Here is an 18255-nt window from a genome sequence, read left to right as displayed (position 1 = left end):
TTTGATGTTTTTGGTTTGGTTGGTTTCGATCGCGCAGGGGAGAGAAGCTAGTTTGATTTGTTTGAGATGTTTTCGAACAACGACGAAAGATTGAGCAATGTGGTGCACATCAATCGTCCAATTCTTTCGAGGAATAATAAGGCGAACGCCTTCTACTCCTTTTTCGTTCGAATTATTTTGAAAGTTTGTTTATGGATATTGAATATGCACGGTAGTGAGGCGTACGCCTCCTACTTTCTTATTCAAAGAATAATGAGGCGTGCGCCACTTATTCCCTTATCCAAGTTTATTTAGCGTGTTTTAGTCGGAAGTCGATAATTTGAGCAATGTGGCGAGCGCCAATTATTCAAATAATCGAGAGATGGTGAGGCGAACGCCTCCCATCTTTTATCATCCGAAGTTTAATTTATAAAAGTATGTTTTTAGATGTCGTATTTGATTTGCAAACATAGTTTGAATTTTGAATTGTAGGTTTTGAAAAGTCGATGATTTGAGTAATGTGGCTTACGCTAATTATTCAAATAATCAAGGAATGGCGAGGCGAGCGCCTCCCATTCGCAATTTTAAGTTAAAGTTGATTTTGAAACTGGATTTGATCTAAGAGTTGATTTGAATTTATTCGATTGTTTTTTAATTTGATGACGAAAACTCGAGCAATGTGGCGTACGCCAATTATTCAAATAATCTGAGAATAATGAGGCGAACGCCTCCTATCCTTTTATTATCTGAAATTTGGAATTAAAAGGATTTAGAATTTATAATTAATTTGAAAGAAGTGATTTAAACTTGTATAATTATGGTTTTAAAATAATTTGAATTTAGAAATTATATTTGATTTGGAAAAGCGATTTAAAATTGTATGATTAAGGTTTAATCGGGTGACAAGAACTCGAGCAATATGGCGTACGCCAATTATTCAAGTGCTTGAGAAATAGTGAAGCGAACGCTTCCTATATCTTTTTCATCCCAAAATTCATGTCAAAAGAGAAAATTCTTTTGAAGTTAAATGGTTTGGAAAATGATTTGAATTCGTGTTTTTTGAAAAATTACATGTGGTTGATGGCGATGCCAAAGGAATCGACATACAAAGGTTTTGTTTTGAAAATGGGCTTGACTTTAAGTCAAAAATTATGTGATTTGTTTTGAAATTGGTTTGAATGATTTTGAAGTGGAATCGAATTTTATTATGAAAATATGGTGGAAAAGAAATCGATTAACCTTTGTTTAAGTCGATTATGAGATCTAAAATTAATATGGAAATTCTTAAAGCCGGATTGGATCCATATCACCATGCGTGACCATTTTGTATGCTATTCGCTACTTTATACATGGAAGAAATCAAAAAAGTAAAACGAGGATGCATTCATTTCAAACATCCACACCAACTCACTAATACCAAATCCTGCGTACTGGCCAACAATGATAATGAAAAATAAGAATATAAAATCATATGAATAACTTAAGTATAATTAAGCCATATGCAAATGGAAAAAATTATAATAGCCAATCAACGTGTTCTTATGTAATGTTTTTTTAACACAGCCACAAGAAAGTAATAGTATCAAATACGTAACAAATCCATCACAATTAACTCTAAGCGATTTCAAGATGCGCATGAATTTAACATGATGTAATTAGTGTTGCATAAATATAACAACATCAGTAAACATTTTAAATATCATTATAAACCAATGCATTGTCCATAATAATAATAAAACGCTTGTCGAAAGGGAAATAAATTGAACATGATTAAAACAAATATCAGTAACAATTTACTAGATGCAACAATCACAATATCCTTCTAAAGTCAGTAACAACAGCAATTTGGTAAGATGATTTGCAGACTCAAATACAATATGAAATCGACAGGACGCAATGCAGCCAAAGTTGTAACCAACCACCTAATGGGAACAAGTTCACAACAACAACAAGTCTCTACAGCTTGGAGAATATTTACAGAATTGAAACAAAAATTTTGCAATGTGTAATTAGCATACACTCCCCGTAAGCGACATATACCGAATCAATTGGTTCCCATTATTTGTCATTGACAGACCCGATTCGGGCACCCGAATGCAAGCAGTAACAACACAAATTTGACTGTTATGTATGTGTTACACAAACATAAATGAATGCAAGCACAATGTAAAGATGAATGTGATGGTGGTCGTTACCGTAATATCAAATTAAATCACTAGCAACGCTCTAACATTAATTGCATCCACACATCCGCGACATATAATCTCGCGCACCAGATTGAAGATTGTCATGGTTACGCAGCTCGCCGAAACATTCTGCAGAACTGAGCCTAGCATAGTATCCTGTCGGTAAACAACCTGTCAAGACAACAAACAAACAATCCCAAAAAAAAGTTGAAACAAACGCCTAATGTCGTTGCCAACGGAAGCGGTGAACGATGACGTTTAATGATGCTTTGCGGTTTAGATGTATAATTGAAGAGTAGATGCGATGTTGATTTGGCGGTGGTTTGAACAAGGTGGATGGAGTATCGATGAAGGTTTGAGCAACGTGGAGGGAGTGAATGAAGGTGATAGAAGTGAGTGGTGTCGACGACGATTTTGAAGGAGGCGCATCGGAGCTGTGAGATGTTGTCGTTACCGGAAGTCGTGATAGTTGAAACTGAGGGCGTCGGAAACGGTGAATGGTTGTTGTCGACCTCCTTTCACGGTTGCGGATAAGTTGTTGTTCTTGGTATGTGTAAGACCCCAATTTTGACCCTAAGATCCCTAATGGCATCATAACATTGCATTTGCATAGCCTCAAGGATCATGAGCATCTTGGTTCCCTTTGCCTTTGGGTGGGACTCCTTGTGATTGGTTTGAGATCACCAAGCATGCTTGAATTATACATCATTGTTTCTGTTACTTTTGTTTACTAAAAAAAAATTAAAAATAATAATAATAATAATAATAATAATAATAAAAAAACGAAAAAAATAAATAATAATAATAATAATAATAATAATAAATAAATAAATAAATAAAATATAACAAAAAAAAACTTTGGACTTGGGCCTCTCTCATTTGAGCCCACAAGTCCACAAAAACCAGGTTATAAATTCAGAGTTTCAGTGAAACAAAAGGAGGCCATTCCTATTACCCTGACAGGAAAAAGAAAGTGAGAGAAGAGCTAACAGAGTTCAGAGCAACCTCCAGAGGCTGAAGGGAACTCATCGGCAAAGAACCAATTCCCTCTCGTATAAACCCTCAGATTGCTCTGCAAACCCAACGGTGCAATTCAATTTCATTCGATCCTCCAATCAGGTTTGCCCTATATCCATCATCTTTATGCCTTCAATTTAAATTTTCTGAATATATGAGGTATTATGAGTGAATTTGATACCCTTTTGATGCATGTGTTTGACAGGAGGTTTAGGCCTCCTACCCTTGGTTGCTTTTTGTGAGTTTTTTTTGTGAATTGAAAGGGCATGATTCATGTGGTTACGTTTTGATTTGGGGGCAACCCTTGATTACCCTATTTTTTTTCTCTAACCTGTTTGTTGAGTTTTTTTGTGAGGGCTCACATGACTCTTGCAGATATGGCCTGGTGTTCCACTTTATTTGTGGGGATACCCCCTGGAGGTTTATTTCGATTACCTGTGCTTAATGGCTTGAGATATTTGTTTGTGACTGCTTATTCCAAAGGATTGGAGCTACTTGGATCATCAATATGATCTCAAGAGGGGAACTCCCAATGTGGTTTTATTTTCTTTTCCCTTATCTCTTGTATGTTTAGGAATTTAACCCTTTTTTTTTCTCCCCATTCTAACCCAAGCCAAAACTTTTTGTGCAAACAATAACTTTTGTTTTCAACATTAGAAACCTAAGCCTTATGCTTTTGATTTTCAAACTTATTTTTCATAACACTTATTTTGAATTGAACCTCTTAATCCATTTTAACCATATTTTTGTAAATACTTTTAATTGGTAAATATAACCCATTCAAATACTTTTTGTGGTTTCAATGGCCACCTTCTTAATCAAACCTTTTTTTTATAACCATTAGCTATTAGGTTTGAGTTATCCTTGAGGTAGATATAATACTCACCTTTATCCTTAGTGATGGACAATGAGTCTTCCATGCTTATTATAGAGCCAACATTTCAAGACTGATGGATCACTTAGACCATAGATTCACGAGGCAGGCGCCATGACGTCCACCCTACACCAAAAACTGAAATTTGTGAAGAACAAGAAGCTGGTGGTGGTAGGGGGAGAAAGGGCTCTCCTAGTTAGCCATTTGTCTTCCTTCTCTTATATAGATGCTAAGGTTGAAATTGGAACTCCTTTCCAAGCTTTATCTATAGCTGAACCTATTGAGAAAAGAGCTCCTTCATTTGCTTCCTACAAAGATACAAAGTTGGCCATTGAGCGTGGTGCAACCACTGGTTTAGGAAAAATGATTGAGTTAGAAGACAACGAGTCCCGGGCTGGCATAGGTTTTTCTTCTGGTACTTTCAACAAGCAAGGGTTATTCAAGAGTGGAGGTTTCATCCACACGGGTCTAGATGAGGAGGCTGCTGCCGTTTTAGAAGAAGATACAGAGGATTCTGGCAATTTCATCATCCCTGGAGGGGTCTGCAACAATTGGGTCGCTGTGGATATTCCAAAAGTTGTCCATAAGTCAACGTAATGATCACTTTGTTTGAAAACCCTTCTCCCATGCCAAAAGAAGGAGTGATGACATTGTTGGCGCATAACTTCAATGATATTTTCATCCAACAAATTCATGTTAAATGTTTGTTTTTCCAATTATTTTCCCTTTTTGCTTTTGCATGAAATTGGTGATCACATAAAACCCTAAAAAATAGAATAAAATCAATCTTTTCATATGCATAATGATGTGCCTTGTTTGAATTATAAATCTTTTCATATCCAAAAATCATTAAGCAGGTTGTTTTCTAAACCCATTGAACATAATGATCCAACACCATCTCCCATTTTTGAATTCCCTGTATTTGAGGCAGAGGAAGATGATGTTGAAGAGATTCTTGACGAGATTACCCGTCTACTTGAGCATGAAGAGAAAATCATTCAGCCGCATCTTGAGAATCTGGAAACAGTCAACTTGGGGTCGGAAGATTGTGTGCGAGAGGTAAAGATTGGGGCACTCCTGGAAGAATCTGTTAAGAAGGGGTTGATTGAATTGCTACGAGAATATGTCAATGTCTTCGCTTCGTCATATAAAGACATGCCTGGTCTAGATACTGATATTGTGCAACATTTCTTACCTTTAAAGCCTGAGTGCATGCCTGTAAAGTAGAAGCTCAGAAGAACTCATCCTGATATGACAGTGAAGATCAAAGAGGAAGTTCGGAAGCAAATTGATGTGGGGTTCCTGGTGACTTCTATATATCCTCAATGGGTGGCCAATATTGTGCCCGTGCCTAAGAAAGATGGAAAAGTCCGGATGTGTGTGGACTATAGATATTTGAATAAAGCTAGACGATTTTCCTCTACCACACATTGATATGTTGGTAGACAATACAGCTAAATTCAAAGTCTTCTCATTTATGGACGGATTTTCCAGATATAATCAGATTAAGATGGCACCCGAGGATATGGAGAAGACAACATTCATCACACCTTGGGGAACATTCTGTTATCGAGTGATGCCCTTCGGTTTGAAGAACGCCGGAGCCACGTATCAACGAGCTATGACCACATTGTTTCATGATATGATGCATAAGGATATTGAGGTGTACGTTGACGATATGATCGCTAAGTCAAGATCGGAGGCTGTACTCCCGATAGAGGTGGAGATCCCATCAATGAGAGTCTTGATGGAAGCCAAGTTGACTGATGCTGAATGGGTTCAGAGTCGTTATGACCAGCTGAACTTGATAAAAGAAAAGAGATTGGTTGCCATGTGCCACGGTCAGTTATATCAGCAGAGAATGAAGAAAGTTTTTGATAAGAAGGTCAAGCCTCGTGTGTTCCAAGAAGGTGACCTTGTGCTCAAGAAAGTTTTGTCTTTCGCGCCCGATTCCAGGGGCAAGTGGACTCCGAACTATGAGGGTCCGTATGTTGTTAAGAGAGCCTTTTCAGGAAGTGCTTTGATACTTACAACTATGGATGGGGAGGATTTCACTCGTCCTGTGAATTCAGATGCAGTCAAGAAATACTTCGCCTAAAAAAAATAATTAAAAAAAAAAGAAGAACAGCTCGCTAAGTTGAAAACCCAAAAGGGCGACTTAGGCAAAAATGAGCGTCTCGGTGGATTGAAAACCCGAAGGGGCGATCCAGGCAAAAGTTAGAGACATGAAAAAAATTAGTATATGTATCCCGCTAGATTGAGTACCTCATCCTGGGGAAATCTAGGCAAAAATTAGGGATTTGGCAAGTAACTGCATCCTGACAAGACTTTGTTCTACAACTGTCATCCGTCAGAGATTCTTGCTCAATCATTATCAACTGAAGCTCCAAATACATCGGATTCAGAATTGGTGGAGAAATGGTCATTATGTTCAATGTAGCCCTCTTCCAATATATATCACCAATTTCAAATTTGAAAAGATCTATGGAGTCTTGCCATTTACAGACCACCATTCCATCAAATAATTTTAAGCCTTTATCCAATTATTGGCACTCTTATCTGTTTCTAGTCAACAAATGTTTTGCATGTTTTGATTAAGAAAATATCATTGTTTTAAACGATCAAATTTTTTATAATTTGTTTTTAAAAAAGTGAACATTCACAATGACGAAAGGATACTTAGGAGATCCTCAGTGCTCTCCCAAGGGTGGTACGATCCCCAACAGGGTAAGATTTTTGTCCATATTCTTGGCATGACTGTATCTCCTCCCTCCGGAACCCCTTGTGGTTTATCCTACCAAGTGGATTGCTTGTTGAGAGTCACCTCTCTTCCCTTCAGCAGAGTAGCAATCTTTCCTCCTCAGCAGCTTGGATCTCTTTGGGCAAGAGCGATATTTGGTGGTTGATCCCGATAAATCCTTTATCTCCTCGGATAGATTCCCCAACAGAGTTGTTAGTGTGGTGGACCTTGTCTGTGATAACTCTCGTCCCCAACTGGAATGATTGATGATTCATCCCCTACAGAGTTCTTTGCTTCCTGGTATCTCTGATCCCCAGCAGATTGGATACTCTCCGGTGAACTTGGCTTTCTCTCTTGAGATGTAGTACCGAGTGGTTAATTCCTAGACCTTGTTGTGTTAGATATGTCTGTCTGTCAGCATACATCATACATAAACCACGCATATTCATGCATAATTATAACATTCAGGTATTCATGTTGCATTCTTTGCCATATATCGTTGTTTGTTGTCTCCTGCTATTTGGTGATATACTTCCCCAAGCAGACGTGTGTGTCTGATCTCTCCATATAGAGTCAGCTCCATAAGCAGAAAGCGTCTATCCTTTCTTCCATATTCCCCACGGGTTATATCCTCGTGGATGTTGATTGTTTTTGTTCCTTCCCAACACATATACTGGGATGGTTTTCCCCATTAAGTTATATCCTCACCGGGACAAGTCTTGATTTGGTGTGCCTATCTAGTTTGATCCTAGATCGGTCTCTTGAGACTCTTTTCCTGTTTCCCCGTGGTAAATGAATAATCGCTCAATAATTAGTAATTATTATCCCGACGGAGTCTGTGGTTCTCTACCCTCATACTGGTAGTTGTAAGTCATATTTCTGTGGTCTACTACCCAGTAACCGGTAGTTGTAAACCCCATTTTGTCCCCGTGCAGAGTTAAACCTTGATTGTTGTTCATCCTAACCGATGACGGGTACTCTCTTTTGTGGTTCTCTACCCTCATACAGGTAGATGTAATTCCCTCCTTGTTGGTTATCTTTATACAAAATTCGATATTGACATTCCTTAATTTTTTAGTATACCACCCAGTAACCGATGATATATCTCTTGGATAATTGCTCTAATTACGCAATTTATTCCCAGCGGGTCATCTCTCGTCTATCTTGTTGTTGTTAGTAACGATTGTTCCTCCCCTGAATTGGTCATCATTTTATACCTAGTTTCGGTATCCCGATGCCTTTTCTTTTCGGTCGATTTATCCTTTATTAACCCAGTAACCGGTTGTGGATAATCGTCCATGCGAGTATATTATCTACGTTCTGACGGTAATAGATAGTATATCTCATGCACTCTTTGGTCGAAGCCTTTTGTTCTTCCCCAGTTGAGTAAGATTCGTACCCCCTTTTCGGAGTCGAATGTCCATCCCATAATCGAGTTTGCTTTTTGCCCTCTTTTTGGATGATGAGTGTTTTGGGAATATTCCCCAATTCACGCCTTGATTAGTCATCATTATATACCTAGTTTCGGTATCCCGATGCCTTTTCTTTTCGGTCGATTTATCCTTTATTAACCCAGTAATCGGTTGTGGATAATCGTCCATGCGAGTATATTATCTACGTTCTGACGGTAATAGATAGTATATCTCATGCACTCTTTGGTCGAAGCTTTTGTTCTTCCCCAGTCGAGTAAGATTCGTACCCCCTTTACGGAGTCGAATATCCATCCTATCATCGAGTTTGCTTTTAGCCCTCTTTTGGATGATGAGTGTTTTGGGAATATTCCCCAATTCACGCCTTGGTTGGTCACCTATTATATGCCCAGTAACCAGTATCCCTGGTGTTCCCTCCTCTCTGCTCCCTATTATGACTTTTAGTCCTCTGTGGAGTCAGATTTTCCTGAGTTGAGATATACCTTTTTAGGTCTTCCTCAGATGATTCGGTTGATTGATATCTCTCACCCTTATACCGGTCTTAGATATTCATCCTTCCCGAGCATGTTGCATCTCACCCTCATACCGGTAATCAGATCACATGTCTCCTTGAGCTTATTACCCAGTAACCGGTAATACCTCGTCCCGCTGCTTCCCCAGGAGTGTCCTTTTAGGCATCCCCAGCAAAGTCCCTTAGTGGATTGTTTTCATCCGGATTTTTATCCGAAGTATCCATTGTGGATAGTTTTTGCTGTATTGGCATATTCCCTAATACATGCACCTTTGAGTCAGCTCGAGTCTTTCCATTGGATATTTTCCCTTTGGAATTCTGTTCCCCAAGCGTTGAGTCGTGACCTGCTCACGCATTTTGTTCCCTCTCCTATCCCCAGAGTCTCTGTCCCATTGAGTGTATTTCTCATATGGATTGTCAGTTTCTCCGGATGTCTTTTCTTCTTTGTGGACCCATATCCCCACAGAGTTCGTACTATTTGCATACATACATCTGCATCATGAGGTCTCTTAGGGACCAAAATTTGTCTCTTTGTTATTATTTAAGCCCATTCTACCTCGTCGAAACGAAGATTTTAACCTTCACTTCTCCGGCTAGAATGACCTTAAATAGGGGCATCTGTAAGACCCCAATTTTGACCCTAAGATCCCTCATGGCATCATAACATTGCATTTGCATAGCCTCAAGGATCATGAGCATCTTGGTTCCCTTTGCCTTTAGGTGGGACTCCTTGTGATTGGTTTGAGATCACCAAGCATGTTTGAATTATACATCATTGTTTCTCTTACTTTTGTTTACTAAAAAAAATTAATAAAAAAAAATAATAATAATAAAAAAAACGAAATAAATAAATAAAATAATAATAATATTAATAAATAAATAAATAAAATATAACAAAAAAAATTTGGACTTGGGCCTCTCTCATTTGAGCCCACAGGTCCACAAAAACCAGGTTATAAATTCAGAGTTTCAGTGAAACAAAAGGAGGCCATTCCTATTACCCTGGCAGGAAAAAGAAAGTGAGAGAAGAGCTAACAGAGTTCAGAGCAACCTCCAGAGGCTGAAGGGAACTCATCAGCAAAGAACCAATTCCCTCTCGTATAAACCCTCAGATTGCTCTGCAAACCCAATAGTGCAATTCAATTTCAATTGATCCTCCAATCAGGTTTGCCCTATATCCATCATCTTTATGCCTTCAATTTGAATTTTCTGAATATATGAGGTATTATGGGTGAATTTGATACCCTTTTGATGCATGTGTTTGACAGGAGATTTATGTCTCCTACCCTTGGTTGCTTTTTGTGAGTTTTTTTTGTGAATTGAAAGGGCATGATTCATGTGGTTACATTTTGATTTGGGGGCAACCCTTGATTACCCTATTTTTTTTCTCTAACCTGTTTGTTGAGTTTTTTTGTGAGGGCTCACATGACTCTTGCAGAGATGGCCTGGTGTTCCACTTTATTTGTGGGGATACCCCCTGGAGGTTTATTCCGATTACTTGTGCTTAATGGCTTGAGATATTTGTTTGTGACTGCTTATTCCAAAGGATGGGATCTACTTGGATCATCAATATGATCTCAAGAGGGGAACTCCCAATGTGGTTTTATTTTCTTTTCCCTTATCTCTTGTATGTTTAGGAATTTAACCCTTTTTTTTCTCCCTATTCTAACCCAAGCCAAAACTTTTTGTGCAAACAATAACTTTTGTTTTCAACATTAGAAACCTAAGCCTTATGCTTTTGATTTTCAAACTTATTTTTCATAACACTTATTTTGAATTGAACCTCTTAATCCATTTTAACCATATTTTTGTAAATACTTTTAATTGGTAAATATAACCCATTCAAATACTTTTTGTGGTTTCAATGGCCACCTTCTTAATCAAACCTTTTTTTTTATAACCATTAGCTATTAGGTTTGAGTTATCCTTGAGGTAGATATAATACTCACCTTTATCCTTAGTGATGGACAATGAGTCTTCCATGCTTATTATAGGGTTAACCCCTCATTAGCATGTTGAAGTTATCCTCACATGGTGGATTTGTGGTTTTAGGTTGAGTTTTCTCCCTTTGATAACAAAAGACCTTAAGGTTTTTGGACCAATCAATTCACCAACTTTTTTTTGAATTTTTTACCCCGAACTACGAGGTTTTGATCCTAATCTTTTTTAAGATGGTACGTAGGCAATGGGTTCATCCATTCAAACACAAAATGTAAATAAATTTGTATATTCTTTTCTCATTCCTTCAATCATGTTTGCACAAATAAATTTTCACAAAAAAAAAACAACCACCTTTGCAACAAATGTGAAAAGGGCTTCCTAGGAGTACCTAGGATGCTTTGGGTGCCTAATACCTTCCCATTGCATAACCAACCCCCTTACCCAGATCTCTGACATTTTTACTAGTTTTTGATTCGATAAAACTTTTAGGTTTTTGTTTGCTTTCTAACCATTCCTTTGGATAAATAGAAGTTCGGTGGCGACTCGACTTGTATGATTTACCTTGGATTTAGTCAATATCTCTAATAGTAACGAATACCCCGCTACAGTATGAACGGCGGTAGGGAAGGGTTTGTTGGTTGTTCCCGGTGGAGAAAGACGTTGTACGGATCGGTGGTGTTTTGACGGATTTGGGGTTTGGTTTTGTGAGGTGTGGTGGTTGTATTTAGAGGGAGGTCGCCGGTGAAGGTGTTGTAGCGACGAGTGTGTGGTTTGCGAGAAATGAAGAGGAAGATCTTTTTTCTTCTTTTTCTTCTGGTTTTTTGTGAGTGAAAGGGTGAGGGGGAGAGTGATGTTTGATGTGGTGAGTGAATGAGTGAGAGAGAAATGTCGTGACTGGTAGGTGAGTAGGGCGGCGTGAGGTGTCACGTGAGAGAGTGAGGGCAACGATAGGTGGTTGCGTGAGGAGACGTGTGAGTGGACCTTTATTTCTTTTCTTTTTATTTTCTGTTTGTCCCGCCTGTGAGAGAGAGATGAGGGAGTTTGTTGAGAAAAATGTGTGTGAAACGTGAGCTGTCAAAAAAATAAAAGAGAAACCAATGCTGTTTTATTTTAATATTATTATTATGGAAAACCAACATTATTATTCATTTTTAACTTAAAAAGATGATTATCACAAATAAAAATTTTAATTATTTAATGTGATATTTTGAATAAAGAAATAAAATGGTCTGATTAAAAATAAGAGTTGGACATAAATTTACTCAAAAAAATAAATCGGACATATTAAAATAATCAGCACAAAATATACTTATTGAAAAAATACAGCGTTTCTTCAAATTCTGAAATAAATTTGCATCGGTTAAAAGGCTCAGGCGGGTCGAAATGTAACCGAAACAACCGCTGAAAAATACAACGAGCACACCAGATTAAACTACATGAACCGTAGATTAAGAATACTGGTGTCTGTGATTTTAATTTTGAAACTTTTTACCCGCTGATTTTGCACATTCTTGAGAGACAATTTAACCGATTTGTCTGTTTTCTCAATAAATTTATCCTGACAGATATTTTATGTATTATTCATGATGGAATGTATGTCATGCTATGCATATGATGCAAAAATAAAAATGAAATCAATTCTATGGAAATTTAAATATGCCCGGACAAAATTGGGGTATGACACCTACATTGGTAGGTGTAACGGTAATTTCATGATCATCAAGCTATGGATAAGCAAGACATCAAATAACAAGAGTCGCCACCGCGCTTTTATTGTTTCCAAGGGAAAGGGGAAAAGTACGAACAAAACCCAAATAGTAAGAAGTTTTCAAATCAAAACTAATAAAATTCCAGAGATTACAGGTAAGGGGGTTGGTTACACAGAGGGAAGGTGTTAGCACCCAAAGTGTCTTAGGTAGTCCTAGGGATCCCTTTCTTGTGTGAATATGTATTTTGTACAAATGATGTTTGCAAGAAAATAGAATGGGGGGATGAAAAAAGAATTCATTAATTATATTTTTGTGTTTGACAAGACTTTTGGATTTGTGCCTACGTACCAACATAAAAATAAGGGATCAAAACCTCGTAGTTCGTGATACAAATTTCAAAGTGAATGCTTTGCTTTTAATAAAAATTAGGTTTGAAAGGCACAAAGGCCTAAAAAAAGGTTTGAATGAGTTAGTTCATTTTTCCTTTTGAAATCTTTAAGTCAAGTATAGTTAAATTTATTTACATGTTTATTTAAGAAAAGAAGTTTAAAATGCAATGGCATAAGGCCAAAGTTTCTAGTTTGCAAAATGGTCTAAGTTTAGAGAAACAAGTACAAACAAAGAAGTTTTTAAAAGGAGGGAGAGATTTTGAAATTAAAGAAGTGGGGAGTGTAAGACCCCAATTTTGTCCCTAAGATCCCTCATGGCATCATATCATAACATTACATTGCCTGAAGGATCATTAGACACCTTGCTTCCTTCCCTGTGGGTGGGATCCCTTTGAGAGTGGTTCTTGATCACCAAGCATTGCTTGCATTTGTATATCATTGTTTTTCTTTAATCACTAACCAAAGATGTACAAAAATATGTCATTTAACCTTTGTCTTGCAGCTGAAGCAATTGCAGGTCAAGCACATCAAAGGCATTCATTGAGCAATAGGTGGTGGTTATTCTTGATATTTGGACCCCATGATCATTGACAAGAGTTCATATGAATTATGATGTCATTTTGAAGAAAAATCCCAAGTGGTAGAGGCTTAAATTTCATCAGAACATTTTCAAGTCATCTGAAGACCCAGAAAGTCAACTACAAAGTCAACTATGGATTTGGAGGTGGAGAGTGATTAGAAATACTTCATTCATGTTCAAACAAGTGTCATTTGACATTTCAAACACTCACATTGAAGAAATTGAAGTCAAGTCAAAAGTTTCTAAAAAAGGAAAGTGACCTATAATTTCAAGTTTCCAAAAATGGAAGGGTTTTGGTTCAACTTAAACTCAATTTTACATCATCCAAAAAGCTTCAAATGAAATTTTGTTGAACATGAAAGTTGTAGATCTTTCTCTCCCATTTCCAAAATGTCCAAGATCATGAGCATCTGATGAATGGTTGAGGAGATATGGTCCAATCATTGCCAAGTGTACATGGAACTTCAAATGGCCATATCTTTTGATCCATAACTCCAAATTTGGTGGTTCTTTTTGCATTTTGCTTCTCATGACATGAGCTTTTCAAAACATTCACCACATTGCATGAATTTTCATCACATGATCATTTGCTATTCCATGCCTTTTTTGGAGGGAAATTGCAAAATTCAAAAATGGTGCATCATGGGAACTTTCTACCATTGCCATTGGGTTTAAAAAATGATTTTAAGTGTAATTGATCAAGGAAATGGTACTGTTCACGTGGGATTAGTCCATGCACCATGCATTTTTGAAATTTTGCAAAACACCTTATTTTGATTAACCAAGTTAAGTGTGGATTAGCAAGGTGATTAAGAGAGCATATAAATACTCTAATCTAACAGAATTTGAAGGAGGTTAATCATTTTTCACCATTTCAAGATCCAAATTCTCTCTCCCTCCAAAATTCTCTCTCAAGCATAATTCAAATTTTTTCCAAATAACATTGCTATTTCTTTCCATATTCTTGTTCCTTGGCTTTGATTTTGTGCAGATCAAGCTTTAGATTGGTGAATTCGTGCAAGAATCAAGTGTAGCAAGCTCATGAAGGTGGAGATGGAAATTCTGTTTTGAGTGGATTTGGATCATTCAAGGCTTTGGATCGTGCGAATTCAAGAATCTGCTCTTCAAGAGGTCAAGTTTCGAATCTCATAATTTTGCAATTAATTAGCATATTCTTGTAGATCTCTTCTTGCTGTTGATTTTGAGCTAAATTTCACATGATTTGGTGCATTATTGAATGAGTTATGTGTGATGGAAGTTTGATGCATCATTTTTTCTTTTGTTCGATTCTCCTAATTGATGTTGATTTAAGCTTAGTTATGAGTTGATCCGTGATGTACATTTCATGAACTTTGTTTTGATATAATTTTTGTTGATTTCTGGAAATTTTTGGAAAAATGTTTGAAGCTCATGCACTGTTCATCTTCGTCTTCATGAGGAAGACGAAGTAGCGTCCGTTTTGTGACGGATTTGCGTCCAACTGGTTCTGGCTAGGGTTTTGTGTGAAACAGTGTCGTTTTGGTGTTGGCGCGCTTCCTTTTGAAAATCAACATGGTTCGATTCCTGGCGCCACCTCTTTTTCAAATTGCTTCAGCATTTATGTATTTCCCTCCATATTACATGCTATGCTTCATTTTCATTTTCATTTTTTTTTTCTTCCAACTTCAAAAATTCATAACAAATTGAAAAATGACTCAAATAATTCCAAATTTTTGTAGCATGATCCTCTGTTTGTATAGTTCTTTATGACGTTAAATTTTGAAGTTGTGCATGGCTGGATTTTGGATTGTGCTAGACTTTGTGATCATGTGTACATTTGTGACCTTGCTCCATTCATCCTATTGTGAAATGCTTGATTTTAATCCAATGGACATGAAATTTTACATGATGATTCTTGACATGTTAATGAATGTTTTAGGCTTGGTTTGGTATTTTTCTCATTTACCATTTTTGCTCTATGTACATGTTAACATGGTGTGACATTTTGTGTCACACCTTTGGTTGTTCAACTTGTGCAATTTAATTTCCATGCCAATTGATCTTTGATGCTTCTGATTTTTTGTATGATGATCATGTTGGATGTGTTGAATTCTCCTGGATTTTTCCAGAATTATTTGAATCATTTCTGTTTTGATTTGGAATTTTCATTCATGATGATCATATGTGAGCTTTGAAATTGTCATTGACTTCCTTTGCACATGAAATGCTTTTGCTTGATGATTTTGATGTGATCCTTTTTAGGACATGTTAATATGTGTTTGAAGTTGCATTGTGTTGAATTTCAGCTCCTGTTTTGAATTTTTTCTTCACCTTTGACCCTAGGCTTTGACCTAGTGGTTTATACTAACATGTGAGCTTTGAATTTCAGGTTCAAGCATCCAAATTCCATGGTTAATGTTGCTTCATCATTTGAATGTTGATATTTGCTTTTGATTGCTAACATTTGCTGTTTTGTAGGTTGATGATAAGTCACTTGCGTTTGCCTTATGGCTTATGTGTTGTACATTGGGATTGTCTGTTTGTTATTGACTGTTGTCTGTTTGTCTGAGTATTGTACTGATTTGTTTAGTTGTTTCCACAGGTACCTAAGTTGCTTTAAGTTCATTTGAACTTTGCTTTGCTTTTGCTTGTGGTTGGCATACCACTTAGGTATAATCCCTTGATCTTCATGTAGTCTGGAAGACCTGCTGTTATTGGCAGGCACCTGTCTGAAGCCCTCCTTAAGAGGCCATGTCTTTGGTTGTTTATCTTTGTGCCAAGCAGGTTAAGTCCTCTTAAGAGGCAATTGGCAGATAAAAGGGATGTGTAATCCATCCCCTGCTATTCAGTTGTGTCTCTCATCTTGCTCACACCATGTGTTGATGCATTTTGAGTAAAAAAACCAAAAATCTTGTATATAGAGTCAGTCATTTGTGGAGAAGAGTTCCTACATTTTGAACTCCCACACTTTCTATTGATTAAAGCTCTCCCAGGCCAGGGATAAGAGCTATGAGGCATAACCCTCATCTCCATTTCATCTGCTTCACCCTAACTCTCAATGTTAGGGTTAAGAGCTCAAAACACCCCATTCCAGTTGGCTTGTTTCTAAAGCCTAACCTTGCTTGAGCCTATTGATTGAGTATAGTGTGTGCTAATTGAATGATTGTTTGCTTGTTTGCACATATGTGCATAATTGTTTGTGTGTGCCTTTGTGCATTGTTTTCATCTTTGAGCATTAATTGTATATCATTTCATGATCATTGTTCATTGCTTTGTGACATTTTGCTTTGTCCATTGAGGAGTCAATTGTAAGTCCATTTATTGGCAGTTGTTTCCTGTGATTTGGTAGGAGTTGGGACTAAGACCATTGATTGGCATCCGGTATCCATGTTCTATTTGCTTTGTGAGACTAGTATAAGTCCATTGATTGGCATCTGGTATCCATATTTGCTTTGTGAGATTGGTATAAGTCCATTGATTGGCATCCGGTATCCATGTTCTCTTTGTTTTGTGAGATTGGTATAAGTCCATTGATTGGCATTCGGTATCCATCTTTGTTTTGTGAGACTAGTATAAGTCCATTGATTGGCATCTGGTATCCATATTTGCTTTGTGAGATTGGTATAAGTCCATTGATTGGCATCCGGTATCCATGTTCTATTTGCTTTGTGAGACTAGTATAAGTCCATTGATTGGCATCTGGTATCCATATTTGCTTTGTGAGATTGGTATAAGTCCATTGATTGGCATCCGGTATCCATGTTCTCTTTGTTTTGTGAGATTGGTATAAGTCCATTGATTGGCATCCGGTATCCATCTTTGTTTTGTGAGTCTAGTGTAAGTTCATTGATTGGCCTCTGGTTTCCATTTATGTTGACTTATTTCTGATACATTGCTTATTTGCTTTGCTTGTTTCCTATTTCAAAGGAATCACTTGGATCATCTACATATGATCTCAAGAGGTGAACATCTAAGAAGTTTTACTCCTCATCCACACCTTTTATTTCATTACAACCTCCATTCGCATGATAACCTAAACCAAAAACTTTGTGCAAACATTCTCACTTGTTTTCAAATTAGAAACCTAGGCCTTAAGCCTTTGATTTTTCAAACTTCATTTTCACAATACTTCTTCTGAACTGATTCTAATCATACTTTGACCATCTTTGTGAATACTCTAATTGATTAATTCCACTCATTCAATTGTTTTGTGGTTTTGTCCACTCTTGATAAGTTTTCATACATTAGCCATAGATCTCAATTATCTTAGTGGTTGATGTAAATCTCACCTTTTGTCCTTAGTGATTGAATTGTAAGACTTCCTTGCTTATTATAGGGCATGGTCCCTCACTAGCAAGTTGAAGTTGTTCTCACATGGTGGACTTGTGGTTGTATAGGTTGAGTTTTCTCCTGTGGATAATGAAAGACCTTAGGGCTTTTGTTTAAAATCAATCCATTTACTTTTTGGAAATCTTTTAGCCGAACTACGAGGTTTTGATCCTGTAAAGGTACGTAGGCAATGGATCTTTCCATCCAAACACAAAAAAATATAAAAATTGTATATTCTTCTCTCATCTCTACAATCAATGTTTGCACAAAAATATTTCATAAACAAATAATTTTACAACAAGTTGTGAAAAGAGGTTCCCTAGGAGTACCTAGGATGCATCGGGTGCCTAACACCTTCCCTTTGCATAATTACCCCATTACCCAGATCTCTGACCTTTCATTAGTTTTCTATGTGTAAAACTTCTTAGGCTTTTGTTCGCTTTCTAGCCATTCCTTTGGATAAATAGAAGTGCGGTGGCGACTCTATCTTTGTATGCTTTGCTTTTGGTTTAGTCAATAAATCATAAAGTGACAAATACATCGCTACAGAAAAGTGGCGACTCTGCTGGGGATCGATTTTTTATTGGGTTT

This window comes from Lathyrus oleraceus, chromosome 1 (assembly GCF_024323335.1).
Source record: "Lathyrus oleraceus cultivar Zhongwan6 chromosome 1, CAAS_Psat_ZW6_1.0, whole genome shotgun sequence".
Lineage (NCBI taxonomy): Eukaryota > Viridiplantae > Streptophyta > Magnoliopsida > Fabales > Fabaceae > Lathyrus > Lathyrus oleraceus.
Note: the sequence above shows the minus strand (reverse complement) of the source record.